General features: G+C 46.0%; 1 non-coding gene across 1 annotated transcript; it reads left to right on the plus strand.

Moving 5' to 3' along the window:
* Nucleotides 1-8291: 8291 nt before the first annotated feature.
* LOC148880464 (small nucleolar RNA R71) lies at nucleotides 8292-8398 on the plus strand. The gene has a single exon (XR_016106052.1). It is a non-coding gene; the product is annotated as a small nucleolar RNA R71 (small nucleolar RNA).
* The last annotated feature ends 8401 nt before the right edge of the window (nucleotides 8399-16799 follow it).

The following is a 16799-nucleotide window of genomic DNA, read 5'->3' on the forward strand; positions in this document are numbered from 1 at the left end:
CAAAGCCGGTGGTCACTCATACTTGGAACATTTTCGATGTGGCAAATGCTTGACTCCCAAACTCATAGGTAGTACTTTCTTAGTTTGTCGACGTTTTAGGCGCGGGGCACTTGTCTCCTTTCCAATGACTTGAGTTTGTATATCCCTTAATCGAACACCTGACGTACTCTGTAGGGACCCTCCCAATTCAGCCCACGCTTATCTACACTGGGCTCAAGTACCATAGCTTTTCGAAGTACTAAGTCACAAACTCAGAAGTGGTGCCGCTTGTCTCAGACATTGTAGAACCGAGCTACTCGCTACTAGTAGGTTGTAGTCCGAATATAAGCCAGGTCGCGTACTTCTTCCATCGGGTCGAGGTTGGTACTTCGATTTCAAATGGGATGATGGCCTCTATACCATACATTAGATTTAAGGGGATTTCTCCTATTACAGTCTTGATGGTAGTTCTATAGGCCCATAGGACACTGGGCAGCTCATCGACCCACAAACGCTTAGATCGAGAAAGCCAAGCATTGAGTCCACATAGGATTGCCCTATTCGTCACCTTGGCCTAACCGTTCTCCTGTGGATGTGCTACCGAAGTGAAGTTCTACTAGATCCCCATCTCAACACATCAATTCTGGAACTTAATGTCTTCGAACTGCTTCCCATTGTCATATGTCAACACCTTCGAGAGTCTGAATCTACACACTATATTCTTCTAGAAAAAGTTATGTACATTCCGAGCATTGATGGTCACCAATGGTTCAGCCTCCACCCGCTTCGTGCAATAGTTAACCGCCACGACTGAGAATCTTCTCTGCCTGATCCGCCTTCATTGTAGGCCAGTAGTATTTTTTCCTTAGCACCTTTTGGGAAAGCACCCTGCCCCCCAAGTGTCCTCCACAAAGACCTTCATGGATCTTGTGTAGCACATGGCTTTCCTCCAAAGGACTTAAGCAGCGCAGGTAGGTGAGCGTAAAAGATCTCCTATACAGCCGCTCACTAATAAGAATGTAGGGAGCTGACTGACACTCTACCCTCTGAGCTACATTATGATCTACTGGTAGGGTTTTGTGGAGCAGCTAATCAACATGCTGGTTGATCCAACTTGGTTCTACAAACAACATGAGGATGACCACTTCTACCACCCTCACAATGCTAGGTTGCGGCAGGTCTTCAATGTACATTGTCCTCATGGTGATGTCACTTGTGTTTTCAGCTTCGATAGTGCGTCGACCTCAGCATTTTCTGCTCTTAGAACTTGCTAGATGAACCAAGAATGGAAGCTCGGCAGGAGCTCCCTCATTTTGGCCAGATAGGCCATCATGGAGAATTCCCGAGCCTCATACTCACTATTCACTTGGTTCACAACCAACTAAGAATCATTGCATACCATGACATGCTTTGCGTCGACCTCCTTTGCCAATGCCAGCACGGCTATCAGTGCTTCGTTCTCCACTTCATTGTTCAACGCTTCGAGTGCAAATTAAAGAGTTACTCCAGCTTCACCTCACTTGGTCAATATAGTATGAGTACGGCTCTGCTTCCTCGCTGATTAGATGGGTCCTCGATGTGGAGGATCTAGGGCTCCTCATCCCAAGCTGGGGTTTCCTTGGCTAGAACGGGTGTCGCACTGGTTGATGCCTCTGATGTGTTAGTCGGCTTAACCACCTCAGGAGTTGGCGTGCGAAACATACATTCAGTGACGAAGTCAGCAAGACCTGTGCTTTAATTGTTGGGCACAGTTCAAACTGGATGTCATATTCGCTCAACTCAATGGCCCACTTCGTTAACCGCCCTAAGACCTTGGTCTTCTAAAGGACATGCCATAGAGTTCTGTTAGTTAGGACAACAATAGTATGGGCTCGGAAGTAGGGGTGTAGTTTCTAAGCCACAATGACTAGTGCAAAGGTCGGTATCTTGATGTCAGGGTACCTAGTTTCAGCTGCTTGCAAAATCTTACTAATATAGTAAACGAGCCTTTGGACCCAGTCTACTTCTCTTAATATTACCAAGCTGACTACCTCGTTAATCGTAGAGAGGTAGAGTTTTAGTTCGTCTCTATGTTCAGGTCGGGTCAATATCGGTGGTGAACTTAAGTACTTCTTTAACTCGCCAAACACTATTTGGCACTCCTCGAACCACTCAAAGTCCTCATTCTTTTTTATGGCATTGAAAAAGGGTAAACACCGAACAACCAACTTAGACAAAAATCGCTTCAGGGCGGCAATTCGGCCAGTTAACTGCTATACTTCCTTTATTGACCTAGGTGGTCTAATATCTAAGATTGCTTGGATTTTGTCCGGGTTGGCCTCAATGCCACATCGATTCGCTATATAACCTAGGAATTTGCCCGATGTGACCCTGAAGTACACTTGTTCATGTTGAGTTTCATGTTATATTTTCTTAAAATTTGGAAAGCTGTTATACGATTTCTACAAGTATACAGATCATGGGCAAGTAATAGTGTGTGAATAGAGTGTCGATCCCATAGGGAAGGTGTTGTCAAGTACCAAATTCTAAGATTTCTATATTATTTAGAAATTAGAAATTCAATTCTCAAGCCAAATTAAAGAAATGATAATGCAAGTAAATAGGTTTAATTCAGAATATTATAAAAAGCCTAGGATTCGGGTTTCATCAAACGATTACCTATGACATACTTATGTTTTCTTAGATTGGGTTATCATTATAGGAATTTACGATCAGATTTCCCTAAATTATATGAAGTTCTTTCTCAAGATACAACACATGTGTTTATGCTAACCGCATGTCTACTCTCGTGATCACAGGAAATAAACACAAACCCATTAAGATCAATGGAAATCAGTTTAACAATCACAAAGGAGTGTTCTTATCTCTAAGCAACACATACCCTAGGTCAATTATCTCAATGAACTAGCATTATGCTTCCACTATCGCTACTTCACACAATACCTTAATTCAAGAAATTAATGGCCAGTTAATTTCTAGCATTAAGCCCTAAGATAAAAGATAAATCCCAACAATCAACGACCCAATCAATTAAACATAATCTATCATAGGCAAATCAAAAGACTACACCCAAATCCTAGATCAAGAAATTTAGCTACTCATTATTAATGAAAAGAATCATTCCAATGATAAAATTTAGATTAAACATAAGTGAAATTGAATAATAACAGAGATTAAAGTTTGAAGAAAAAGAAAACTCTTGAATAGAAGTTGATTGAAGGGGACTCCTCACCCTTGAATCTTCAATTCTCCTCTTTGCTGCCTTTCTTCTCCTTCTGGGTTGTTGACTGCTTCCTTGAAGGTTGAAGCTCTCTTGGAGGATTTCTCCTTGCTCCCTTGATTGATTGATGCCTGGTGCTAGTCCCCCCCCCCCCCCCCTCTTTATATAGCTTTAGGAGGAGGGGCTGTTTCTAACTCCTTTTTGGAGTTCTTTCTCAAAAATAAAAAGTCCTAATTCCTAATGATTAGTTTAGATCTAATCATATCCTATCTCTTATATGGTAATCTCAATCTCTTTTATCTTTCTAAAATTACATCAGAAAGTTGAATCTGATAGGACTCTTTTTAGTTTCTTATTCTTGTATTCGTATTGGGCTTCCTTAACGAATTGGGCCACTGCAAGGCTTCTCTGTGAATTGGGCTTCTGCTACAAATTGGCTTTTGCTGCGAACTGGGCTTCTCTACGAATTCGCTCAGCCTTTGGGCCCAATTTTGACTTCGATGAAGTCCGAATATATCAAAACTCAAAACATGAAAGTTGTAGAGTTTTTCCTTATTTTCCAATGCATCTTGAATCATCTCAATCAGAGTCTGGACGGGAGAGTTATGTCTAGATTACTACACAGCGCCGAAACTGTGCACAATTACCCGATTAGCCTTGTTTTTTTCTCCTGATGCCTTCTTTCATGCCCTGAATCGAAATACAAGAATAATGAGTTCAATTAAATACTAATTAAGTATAAAAGACTGAATATTTAGGGATAAAAATATGATAATTTTTATTCTCATCAAATCCCCCCACACTTAAACCTTGCCCGTCCTCGGGCAAGACAAAATTCAAGCAAAAATAAAACAAGAACAAACTATCCTACCGATTTTTAAACTCAACTCTCCTTCATCTTTCTCCACAAATATTCTAGGTTAACTATTGCAAACCATTAAATCAACACAACCAAGTCATACACGACTCGTTCATCAGTCAATCCAATTTTTGCTACTACAAACCAGGTAGTAAGTTAGGGAAAACCTCTCTTTTTTTTTCTTTTTTTTTCACTTTTTATTGGGAGTAAGTGAATTTTATGCTCCGTCTCACTTTTTGATCACTCATCCAGTAGGTGCATTTTATGCTCCATCCTACTGTTGAATTTGCTGGCTAGTAGGTGCATTTTATGCTCCATCCTACTATTGAATTACTTGGTTGGTAGGTGCATTTTATGCTCCATCCTACCAATTGTAGCAATGGTAAAAGAACTACCCCATTTACTTAAACCTGAATTTAGGACTAGCTTAACTGGAAGTGGTTTCAGATAAGTCATGTACTCCTTGATCGTACCTCATTACTAGGTTCACAAGAATTTTCCTAGAACAATGTTTTAATTGATTTCAAAAGAGTTGAGGTTTTGATTTTTTTTTTGAAAAGAAAATGCAGAAAAACACGACCCATATCAAATTTTAAAATGCAACCTAAATCCCCTCCCCCACACTTAAAACTTACATTGTCCCCAATGTGAGGTTAAATGCAAAGAAAGAGCAAAAAAACTAAACTAGAAATGCAAAAACAAAAAGAAAAAGGAAAAACAAACTTCCCTATTTTTAATAATCATGAATCGGATCCTCTAATTCTCGCGGTTGCATCTTTCGGTGTTCTCCCCTTTCATCCATCATGGGTGGGTTCAAATCTGGAATAGGGACCTGCAAAACAAAGGGTAATGGTCTCTCATTATTAATTGGCAACATATAATGAGCAATACCTGATTGTTGTAACTTTGGAGAATCATTCAATGTTGCAACCATTTCCTGCAAATTAGCATTCAGTGGCCTCCAAATAGTTCAAAATCTCCTTAATTTCTTCATCTTTACTCGTTGCATTATTGATTAAGCAAGCTTCCAAAGGGTCTTCAAAATGTTCCTTTTCCCAAACCCCTTGAACCAACTCCTCTATTATATCAACTCGGAAACAACTATCAGTAAGAGCAGGATATTTTTCTACTTTTGCAATGTCAAACACTATCATGTCATCCCCTACCCTAGAGTTAGCTTCCCTTGCTTCACATCTATAAGTGCTCCAACTGTTGCCAAGAATGGCCTCCCAATAATTAATGGGATATCTACATCCTCATCCATGTCAAGCACCACAAAATCCACAGGGATGTAGAATTTTCCCACTTTGACCAATACATTTTCTATAATCCCAATCGAGTACTTTACAGAACGATCTGCCAATTGCAAAGTCATTCTGGTAGTAGTTAATTTACTAAACCCCAAATCTCTTGCAAATCGACAATGGCATAAGACTCATACTAGCACCCAAATCACACAAAGCTTTCTCAAACTCAATATCTCCTATGGTGCAAGGAATAGAAAAACTACCTGGGTCTTAAAGCTTTGGTGGAAGTTTATGTTGGATTATAGGACTGCACTCCTCAGTAAGTGCAACAACAACATTGTCTTCAATCTTCCTTTTATTGGACAATAATTCTTTGAGAAACTTCACATAAGTCGGCATTTGAGCAAGTGCTTCTACAAAAGGGATATTTGTGTGAAGCTGCTTGAAGATGTTCAAAAACTTTTCATATTGTTTATCCAATTTCTGATGCTTTAGTCTTTGAGGAAAAGGAACAGGTGGTACGTAAGGCTTAACCTGTGGTTTTTTAGACAACTCTTCTTTCTTCTCTTCTTCAGCTTGGTCATTTGGAATTTCTTCTTGAATAATTTCTGTTGAAGCTTCACCACTCTCTTCTTCTACTCTCTTTGGCATCACTTCCTCAAGTTGTTTGCCACTTCTCAAAGTAATTGCCTTGCAATGCTCCTTGGAATTGACTTCAGTTTTTCTAGGCAAAGTACCTTGAGCTCTTGCATTGAATGAACTAGCCATTTGACATATTTGCATCTCCAAGTTCCTATTTTGGTTAGCTATTTGATCAACCTTTGCCTCCAACCTGTCATATTGCTTTTCCATCTTCTCAAACCTTTCAGAGGTAGCCCCAAGGAATTTCTCTAAAGTTGTTTCATAGGAGGGTTTGTTTTCTTGTGGTGCTTGGGGCTGATTTTGATTCCTCCCTTGAAAGTTATTTTGGAAGGTTGCCTTTGGTTGCCTCCTTGGTTTCCTGGATTTCCCCATGCTAAGTTGGTTGCCTTTGGTTGCCGATTGGGATTATTGACAAACTGGACTTGCTCCATCCCATGACAATCGGAATTATGGTGATTTCCCCAACAAGATTCACACACTTTCGGATGGTTGGAGAGAACATTGATGCTCACTCGTTCCAAGGTCTTGGCTATCGCATCAACTTTGGAAGCAAGCAGAGAATACCCATCCACATCATAAACACAAGCATCCTTTTTTGTAATGCTTCTTTCATTAGACCAATGGTAGTTATTAGCTGCCATTTCTTCAAGGAGAACATTTGCATTTGTAGCATTCTTGTTCATGAGAGCCTCGCCAGCTGCTGCGTCAATAGTACTTCTCATTTGAGGGGAGAGACCATTATAGAACGTCTGTACTATCAACTAATCTGGGATATGATGAACTTACAATTTATCTATAATTTTTGAGGACTTTAGCATGGATTTTTATGCCGGTTTTATTAATTTTTGCCTTAATTTAGCTTAATGCTAAGAATAAGTTCAGGGATAATCAATCCAAGAAAAGGAAGGAAAAAGGCAAGAAAAGAATGTTCAAAAAGACCAATTTCAGTCCAGCCCGGTCGTGGAAGCAAGAGAGAGCACTTCGGCCCAAAAAGAGCAAGTGAATTCCTTGAGAAAACCCAAGAAAATAAAGCCTAGCTATGAGGAGAATTCGGCCCAACAAGGAAGGCCCATTTGTAGCCCAAATAGCAGCCCAAAGGGAGCTAGGGGCGGCAACTCCTAGATGTTTCTTGAAGAGAAGGAGGGAGCACTCTAGAAGGTTCATGAGGGGTGTAATACACCCCATTCTAGAGGCTTCAAGAAGGGGCAAGAGCCCCCTTGAAAAACTATATAAGGAGGCCTCTAGGAGGGGAGAAAGTGTTCAATTGCTTGAGAGGAAGGCTCTCCCACTCATAGAGGTTCGGCCACCTTGAGAGAAGAGAAGAGAAGAGAAGAGAAGAGAAGAAGGCTAGGTGCAAGGAAGAAGAAGAAGAAGGGCTGAAGGAAGTTCAAGACAAGCAAGCTAGAAGAAGAAGGTGAGTTCGAATTGAGAGTTTGTGATTCAAAGATCTTCTGTAATAAATCATTTGTAGTTTCATTCTCTTTTGATTTGAATTCAGTTTCTTAGTTATATGTTCTTTCTTCTTTCTCCTTGTTTCCATTCTTCCTTGATGTATTTCAACTTGTAAAATTTCAGTTCAGCAATCTAATTCTTTTTTATTCATTCAAATGGTCATGCATTGTACTTGAAGTTTCTTGAATAAGGGTGTGATTGTAGATTAATTCGGCCAACTAACCTTCAAAACTCAGATCTGAATTCTCAGATCTGAGATTGCAAGATCTGAATTGCTTGAAAGAGAATTCAGATCTGCAATTTTCAGATTGGGTGAATTAATCTACAGCTTGGAATTCCTAGAGTGCTTGAGAGAGACTCTAGGAATTCAGATCTACTATTCAAGAACTGAATTGAGTGCAAGGTTAGAGATAACTTGCACAATTAAGTTGGTGATCAATTCAGATTTGAATTGATGCCTTAGAAGTGTTTGAAGAAATGCATGCATGGGGATTAGATTCTTGCTAGAGATAGAAGAACCATCACTCATGCATAGGATGGACATGCGCTTGAGAGAGGCTGTTCATGACCTTGGGGTTTCACCAAACCAAGGCTCAATCATGATTCATTCGAATGATCCAAATTGATAGATTGCTGAATTCTGAGATTGACATTTACTGCTTACTCTTCTAACCTGAATTGAAGGCAATTGGACCAATGATTTAGATAGATTTTAATTTAGGATTTCTTAGCTTTCATTAGAGTTTTGATTTATTTGTTGATCAGATAAGAAGTGTTCAATTTAGTATTGGTAATTGTTTTCTAAATCCTCGTGGGAACGATACTTCACTCACTACTTTATTACTTGAATGGCTAGTGCACTTGCTAGTGTCACAATGAGCCACACATCAAGATACCATGATGAGGACACTTTCTTTGCAAATCATTGAACCTTTACCATGCTTCATAGAGAGTCTCTCCATCAAACTGAGTGAAACTGGTGATGTCATGCCTCAATTTAGTAGTTTTTCTTGGCAGAAAGTATTTTACTAGAAATGCCTTTGTGAGCTGATCCCATGTAGTAATTGATCCTGAAGCTTGAGAGATTAACCATGTTTTGGCTTTGTCTCTAAGAGAAAAAGGGAAAAGCCTCAGTCATCAGAAACACCATTCATTTTGAAGGTATCGCAGATCTCCAAGAAATTTGCCAAATGAGCATTGGTGTCTTCCATAATTCCTCCCCTGAACTGAGATTGTTGAACCATCTGAATGATTGCTGGTTTTATTTAAAAATTATTAGTTGCAACCGTTGGCCTTTCAATGCTAGGCTGAAAGGTCGAAGTTGGCATGGAAAATTCGTGCAAGGCTCTGTTAGCATCGTTTGCCATATCTTCTTCTTTTCTTACTCCCTCAAAAGCTTCTTGATTAATTTGTGTTCCTCCTTCCTGACTTTCCAAATCCCTAGCCCTATCTTTTTTCTCCTTTATGATCCTCTCCTTTTTGGCTTTAGTTAAAGCTTTGCACCTACGGTCAATTTCAAGATCTAGATCTTCTAATCGGGCGTTTGGATCGCTTCGCATAAACACCTAAAAGGTTGTGCAATGAGCAAAACAAAAAGACAGATTTAAAAAAAAAAAAGAATAAGAGGTCTAAAGTAATAGAGTGTATCAAGATTTTTGATATTGACAGTATTGCCTTCCCCCGGTGCCAAAAACTTGTTGTACGATTTCTGCAAATATATAGATTGTGGGCAAGTAATAATGTGTGAATAGAGTATCGATCCCATAGGGAAGGTGTTGTCAAGTACCAAGTTCTAAGATTTCCCTATTATTTAGAAATTAGAGATTCAACTCTCAAGCCAAATTAAATAAATGATAATGCAAGTAAATAGGTTTAATTCAGAATATTATAAAAAGCCTAGGATTCGGGTTTCATCAAATGATTACTGATGAAGGAAAATTTGGCCCGACCTCTTTATTATGAGACACGTGGCAGAAACGACAGCTCGGCAAAAGGGGTCAAGCCTAGGCGGCAACAAGGGCACACTCCGCTGAACTAACCCACCTTGTAACAGCTCGGGGTAGACTTCGCCGAACTGACCGCCTTGTAACAGCTCGGGGTAGACTTCGCCGAACTGACCGCCTTGTAACAGCTCGGGGTAGACTTCACCAAACTACGCCTTGTAACAGCTCGGGGTAGACTTCGCCAAACTGCGCCTTGTAACAGCTCGGGATAGACTTCGCCGAACTACCACCTTGCAACAGCTCGGGATAGACTTCGCCGAACTACCTTGTAACAGCTCGGGGTAGACTTCGCCGAACTGCCACCTTGTAACAGCTCGGGACAGACTTCGCCAAACTGACCCACCTTGTTACAATTCGGGATACCTCCGAGCTCAAGACCGCTTTGCTCAGCACTTCACATCATCTTCTAGGCACCAAAGCCAAACAAGTCGTACCACGCCTGGCACCAGGGAATTCCATGCCCGAGGGCGCCACGCCTGACTAACTTGGGATCTGACATTTGGCAGCGGCACTCTAAACGGCCACCTGCCACCGCCACTAACGCCGCCATCTCCAGTTGGACGGTTAAGCAGTGACGGTTAGGCAGTGACGGTTCTATCTCAGCAGAAGGGACGACAGCCGAGTTGACAAGCACCAGAGTAATCATACCCGATCTGACAAGGGCCTCGGGGCGAGTACGCGAAGCGACTATAAGAGCCCCCTGCCCCCCCCCCCCGATAAGAGAGGTATGCAAAAACCTTGCGCTATTTGGTATTACCTTGCTTTTGAAAGATTCTAACTTGAGCTTCGGAGCCTATACACCGGGTTCCCCCCGGAGCTTTCCCATCTCTCCCGTTTCAGGATCCCGACTACCTCGTTCGGAAGCAAGGCGGCGGACAGCTAAGACCAGCCGGATCGCGCTCCATCAATTGGCGCCGTCTGTGGGAAACGCTTCAAAAAGCCTCCCTCCAAACTTCGATACCCCCTTTCTTCTTTAAAAATCCCAATACTCATGGCCTCCTCCAGCAACACCGGACGCGGCACGGAGACAAACGCCACCGGGGAGCAACTTCAGGTCCCCGTAGTGTGTGTTGGACAGTTCACCATCCCCCTTTCGGCGGATGGGATCCCCATCCTGAACACGCCACAAGCAGTGGCACCCGTAAACCCTCCTACCACAAACGTCCCCTTTCATCTCCCTATTGAGTCAACTTTCACTGAACCAACTACCGTCCCCCTGCCAGCTAGCCAAGACCGGTTGGAGGACCTGGTGCAGTGCATGCGGGCAATGCAAGCCCAAATGCAACAGTTCCAGCAACACCAGCTTCACCAGCACCAAGTGCTGCATAGCATCTCCCAGTATCACTACCAACAGCAGTTCCCCCAACTGCCACTGAACCAACCACTACTTCCACCTCGCCACCCCGCTCCGAGGCCGGTCAAGGCCTCCCCGCAGGATGGGCGCCCCTGCCAGGCGAAGGCCTCCCGGCCCCAAAACCACCCCAACAGCCAGGCCTCGTCCCCAGGCCGAAGAGAGAGAAATGTCATCCCCGCCTCGCAACTCGCGGGTGGGTCGGGAACCTCGCCCGTGAGATCGGCACCCCGATGCTCCAAGCCCGAGCTCCCGCTCACCGAAAATCGATTCAGCGCCCTAGCGGCGGACTACCAGCACTCCGGGCCCATCGAGCTCGGTAACACGGAGGCCAGCAGCGCCAGCACAAGGCCCGCTCAACGGCGAAGGCGCCGGCAAAGCCGCCAGACCGCCACCCGTGCCTTGTCGGAAGTCAGAGGCAAAGCCACGAGCTCAGACGAGGTAGGAGCTACCCTGGCCCTCTCCGTTCCTTCCCCCCTCGCATAGGAACTCCTGGCGGTCCCCTTACCCAGAGACTTCAAACTCCCATCTCTGGACAAGTACGACGGGTCCTTTGACCCCAACGACCACGTTGACGCCTTTCAATCGCAAATGCACCTCGCCAGGGCTAGCGAATCGTGCATGTGCGTGGCCTTTACCACCACCCTCAGGGGGGTAGCCCGCACTTGGTACAGGAACCTGGCCCCCGGGTCGTTAAAGTGCTGGGCCCAGTTCGTGCAAGTCTTCACCACGCACTTCGTCACCAGCCGACGGTGCCCCAGAACAGAGGAAAGCATCTTCAGAGTGGTCCAAAGAGAAGGAGAGTCTATTCGGGGCTACATCAAGCAATTCAACAAGGCATGCTTGCAAATACCACGGTTGGACCCCGCAGTGCAGCTCGCAGCGGCCAAAAGAGGGGTGACGCACAAAGAGTTCAAATGGCACATGGTGGCCAACCAGCCCACGACCGTGACCGAATTCCTCAAACTCGTGGATAAGTTCATGAGGATGGAGGAAGAGATCAACCAACGAACCGAAGGCGGGAACGAGAAAAGAAAGAGAGAAGGCGAGCTCTCCAACCCGGTGAATAGAAAAAACCCGACACGGGAGCCGAAGCCGAACCAGTCCTTCCGGGCCCCCTTAGCAGCTCGGACGGACTACACGTCGTTGAACACGAGGCTGACAGAGATCTTAATGACGATCAAAGACGCTCCGTACGTTAAGTGGCCACCTCACCTGAAGGGAAATCCGAACGATAGAAACAAGAATTTGTATTGTAGTTTCCATCGAGACCATGGTCATAGCACCGAACAGTGTAATAACCTCCGTGACGAGATAGAGGGACTCATCCATCGCGGATACTTGAGAAATTTCGTACAGCACAATAACAATAAAGCAGGTCGGCAAGGGGAGCAAGAAAAGGATGCACCCGAGTCTAGCAACAGACCTGCCGAATCGTTGCAGAAGCAGCCTCTAGAAGAGAGGCCAGTTCGGGGAACCATCCATGTAATAGTGGGAGGATCCATAGTAGCGGGGTGTACCTCGGCAGCAGCCCGGACTTCAGTTCGCGAAGTGGCCCTCGAAGAAAGGAACCCCCCAAAGAGGCCAAAGATCGAAGAGCCAATCTTTTTCATGGAGGACGACGCGCGAGGAGTCCACTACCCCCATGATGACGTGCTTGTCATTAAGCTAAGGATTAGCGATTTCGAGGTCAGGCGCGTGCTCGTAGATTCGGGCAGCTCAGCGGACATCCTCTTCAAATCGCCATTTGACCAGTTGCAGTTAAAGAGGAGCGAGCTGAAGCCCGCGAACACTCCCCTGGTAGGTTTCAGCGGAGAGGAAGTTAGGCCCCTCGGGAAAATAACTGTCCCTGTGGAAGTCGGCACATGGCCTTGTGCGGTCAGACTCAACCATGATTTCCTGGTAGTCGCGACCCCCTCCCCATACAATGCCATAATAGGGCGGCCGATCACGCATGTCCTACGGGCGATGGTCTCCACCTACTATTTGGCCATGAAGTTCCCTACAGACTTTGGTATAGGGGTAGCACGGGGCGACCAGCTCGAGTCCCGCAAGTGCTACATTGCCGCCCTAAAGGGAAAAACCAAGACGGTCGACGACCTCGAGCTGGAGCGGCCGGTGGAGCAAGGTGAGGAGCGAGCTTCGCCCACGGAGGAAACAATCGCAATCCAGGCTTCAACTACGGACCCAGCTCGCACACTAAGCATCGGAGCTTCCATCGAAGATCCCCTACGAGCCGAATTGGTAAGTTTTTTACTCCAAAATTTAGATATTTTTGCCTGGTCCGCGGTCAACATGCCCGACATTAGCCCCGGACTGATAACTCACAAGCTTAATACTGACCTTGTAGTCAAACCCGTTAGACAGAAGAAACGCAACTTAGCCCCAAAACGCTGGAGAGCGGTCGACGAGGAGGTTGAGAAGCTCCTCGCAGCAAACTTCATAAGGGAAGTCCACTACCCGAGCTGGGTGGCCAACCCGGTGTTGGTAAAAAAGGCAAACGGCAAGTGGCACATGTGCGTCGACTATACCGACCTGAACCGAGCTTGCCCGAAAGACTGCTTCCCCCTCCCCAGAATTGACCGCCTAGTGGACGCGACCTCGGGAAACGAGTTGCTAAGCTTCCTGAACGCCTACTCGGGCTACAACCAAGTTAGGATGGACCCATCCGACGAGGAAAAAACCAGCTTCACTACCGAGTTCGGCCTGTATTGCTACAAAGTCATGCCCTTCGGACTAAATAACGCCGGGGCGACTTTCCAAAGACTTGTAAATAAGCTGTTTCGGCCCCTGATTGGTACGAAGATAGAGTGCTATGTAGACGACATGGTCGTCAAAACTCAGTTTTCACAAGAGTTAATACAAGACTTAGATTCTGTTTTCCAAATCCTGCGACACTTTAGCATGAAGTTGAATCCCAACAAGTGTGTCTTCGGCGTCACCTCAGGCAAGTTCCTAGGCTACATTGTCAATCGGCACGGTATTGAGGCCAACCCGGACAAAGTAAAATCCGTTCTAGATATGAAACCACCTCGAAAAGTAAAAGAGGTCCAGAGGCTAAACGGCTGCATAGCCGCTCTAAGCCGCTTCTTATCCAAGTCAGCAGACCGCTGCCTACCCTTCTTCAAGGCAGTCAAAGGCAAAGGGTTCGAATGGACCCAGGACTACCAGTTCGCGTTCGACGAACTAAAAGGTTACCTCGCTAGTATACCAACCTTAGCCCGGCCCGAGGTGGGCGAGGTCTTACAACTGTACTTCTCGGCGAGCGACGAGGCGGTCAGTTCGGTACTAATAAAGAAAACAGACCGGGTCCAACGACCCATATATTATGTTAGTAAGATTTTGTAAGGAGCAGAGGCAAGGTACCCGGAGATAGAAAAACTAGCATACGCCCTAGTAATAGCAGCTCGGAAACTCCGCCCGTACTTCCAGGCTCATACAGTCATCGTCCTAACTAACAAGCCTCTCAGACAAGTTTTACTCAAACCCGAGGTCTCCGGTCGACTGACGAAATGGGCCATCGAACTCAGCGAGTACGATCTCTAGTACAAACCGAGAACCGCTATCAAGGCCCAAGCTCTGGCAGATTTTATCGCCGAGTGCACTTTCAGCCACAAAGCCCCGCAGGTCGAGCTCGAGGTCCCCATTTGCGGCGAACCCGGAGCTCCTGAGCCCATAGAGTTTGAACCCCGTGAAGTAGCATCCAGTGTGGCATCTCTCCTGATCAGGCGAAGAGTGAATTGGGATGAGGAGCCCTGGATCCTTCAGGTGGATGGTTCCTCGAACTGGTAGGGCAGCGGAGCTGGAATAGTCTTGTGCGGCCCGAGCGGCACAAAAGTAGAGTACGCGCTACGCTTTGAGTTCGCGGCATCCAACAACAAGGCAGAGTACGAAGCACTAATTGCCGGGCTGGACCTAGCGCAAAGTTAAAGGCAAAACACTTGGTCATCTGCAGCAATTCTCAGCTCGTGGTAAACCAAGTTACTGGCGAGTACGAAGCACGCGATCTCTCCATGATCGCATATTTGGCCAAAGTAAAAGAAGCCCTGCTCAACTTCCGGTCACACATCATCAGGCAAATCCCGAGGTCCGAAAACACTGAGGTCAACGCCCTGTCCCGGTTAGCCAGCACGAGTCACAACAATATGAGAACCGTGTACATAGAGGACTTACCTTGGCCTAGTATTCTCGGGGGGACAGAGGAAGTCGCTCCCATCTTAGAAGCAGAGCCGAGCTGGATCGATCCACTCGCGAGCTTCCTGATAGACGGAACCCTCCCTGTAGAACGCAATGCCGCCAAAAGGGTGCAGCGCCAGGCGGCCAAATATGTCATAATAGATGAACGGTTATACCAACGGTCGTACACGCTCCCCTATTTGCGGTGCCTGCGACCTACCGAAGCCGAGTTTGTACTCCGCGACACTCATGAAGGCCTGTGCGGCGGACACTTGGGGGCAGAGCACTCGCCCAAAAGGCACTTCAACAAGGATACTATTGGCCAACGATGAAGACAGAAGCTATCGAGCTCGTCAGAAAATGCGACAAGTGTCAGAAGCACGCTAACGTCCACCATCAACCTGCCTCCGACCTCAAATACCTCGCCATCCCGTGGCCCTTTGCACAATGGGGCATCGACCTCCTCGGGCCATTCCCACCAGCAACAGGCGGGAAAAAATTCTTAGTTATTGCGGTAGATTATTTTACGAAGTGGATAGAAGCCGAACCTCTGGCAACTGTTTCGGCCCGAAACATACAGAACTTCTTTTGGAAGAACATAGTATGTCGCTTTGGATTACCTCGGGTTCTAATTTCCGACAACGGCAAACAGTTCGAGGATATCAAGTTCCAAGAGTGGTGCGAGGACATGGGGATTCGGCAAAATTTCACGTCAATCGCGCACCCACAAGCAAACGGTCAGACGGAAGTAATGAACAGAGCCATCCTACGCGGACTGAAAGCACGTCTGGATCGAGCTAAGGGATTGTGGGCCAAAGAGCTACCAAGTGTCTTATGGGCTCACCGAACGACCGAAAAAGCAGCCACGGGAGAAACCCCCTTCAACCTCACCTACGGCACTGAAGCGGTGATCCCGGCGGAAATCGAAATACCAACGTTGCGATTAGAAACATACGACGATCGGACGAACGGAGACGAGTTACGCACCAACCTCGACCTACTGGACGAGGTAAGGGACCTCGCGCACATCCGAACAGCGGCATACCAGCAGCAGGTAGCCCGCTACTACAATAGCAGAGTAAAGCGATGAAGCTTCCGAGTCGGCGACCTGGTCCTCCGGAAAATTATGGTGCCCGAACCCGGCGTCGGCAAGCTTGGACCTAATTGGGAAGGTCCCTATAAAGTAAAAACAGCGCTCGGGGGTGCATATGAACTCGAAACCTTGGAAGGAAAACGAGTACCCCGAACGTGGAACATCGTGAACTTGAGGCGATACTACCTATAAACCACCTAGTGAAGTGGACAAAGTCAGGCCATGCCACAAGGCAAGCCGAGGAACTTCAGCACATTATCAGCTCGGAAAAAAATCAGTTCGCGGCAAAGAAGACCACGGAAATCTAAAAACCCGGCAAAGAAACAGCTCGGGGAAGATGAGCAAGGGGAAAAAGACACTCCATTGCAAGAAACAGTACACTGGCAAAAAAAAAAAATTTACATGCCTAGAGCCACTTCTTCGCCATCGGAAGGCACTTCAACAACACCCGAAGGCCCTGCCTCTCCTTCAGAGTCTGGCTCGCCATCGGCAGCATTGGCCATCTCCTGAGTTATACGCGAAGTGGTTATGGCACTTACATCGAGGTCGGGGTATGTATTCCGGATCATCCACCGGCTCAACTTGAACCCCCTCCTGTAAGAGTCCACCATCAGAAGCAACAGAATAAAAAAGGAAGACGGCATCTCACTTACCACCATGGCATGTGTTACGGCGCGGCAAGCGACCTGATTCAAGGGAAGATCTGTCCACGCCGCGACCTCCTCGGGGAAAGTAGCATCCCTACTCTTTTGAAGAGCGTAGTTCGGCATCAACACG

The sequence above is a fragment of the Nelumbo lutea genome, chromosome 1 (assembly GCF_056320005.1).
Source record: "Nelumbo lutea isolate HS-2025 chromosome 1, American lotus-T2T, whole genome shotgun sequence".
NCBI classification, from domain to species: Eukaryota; Viridiplantae; Streptophyta; class Magnoliopsida; order Proteales; family Nelumbonaceae; genus Nelumbo; species Nelumbo lutea.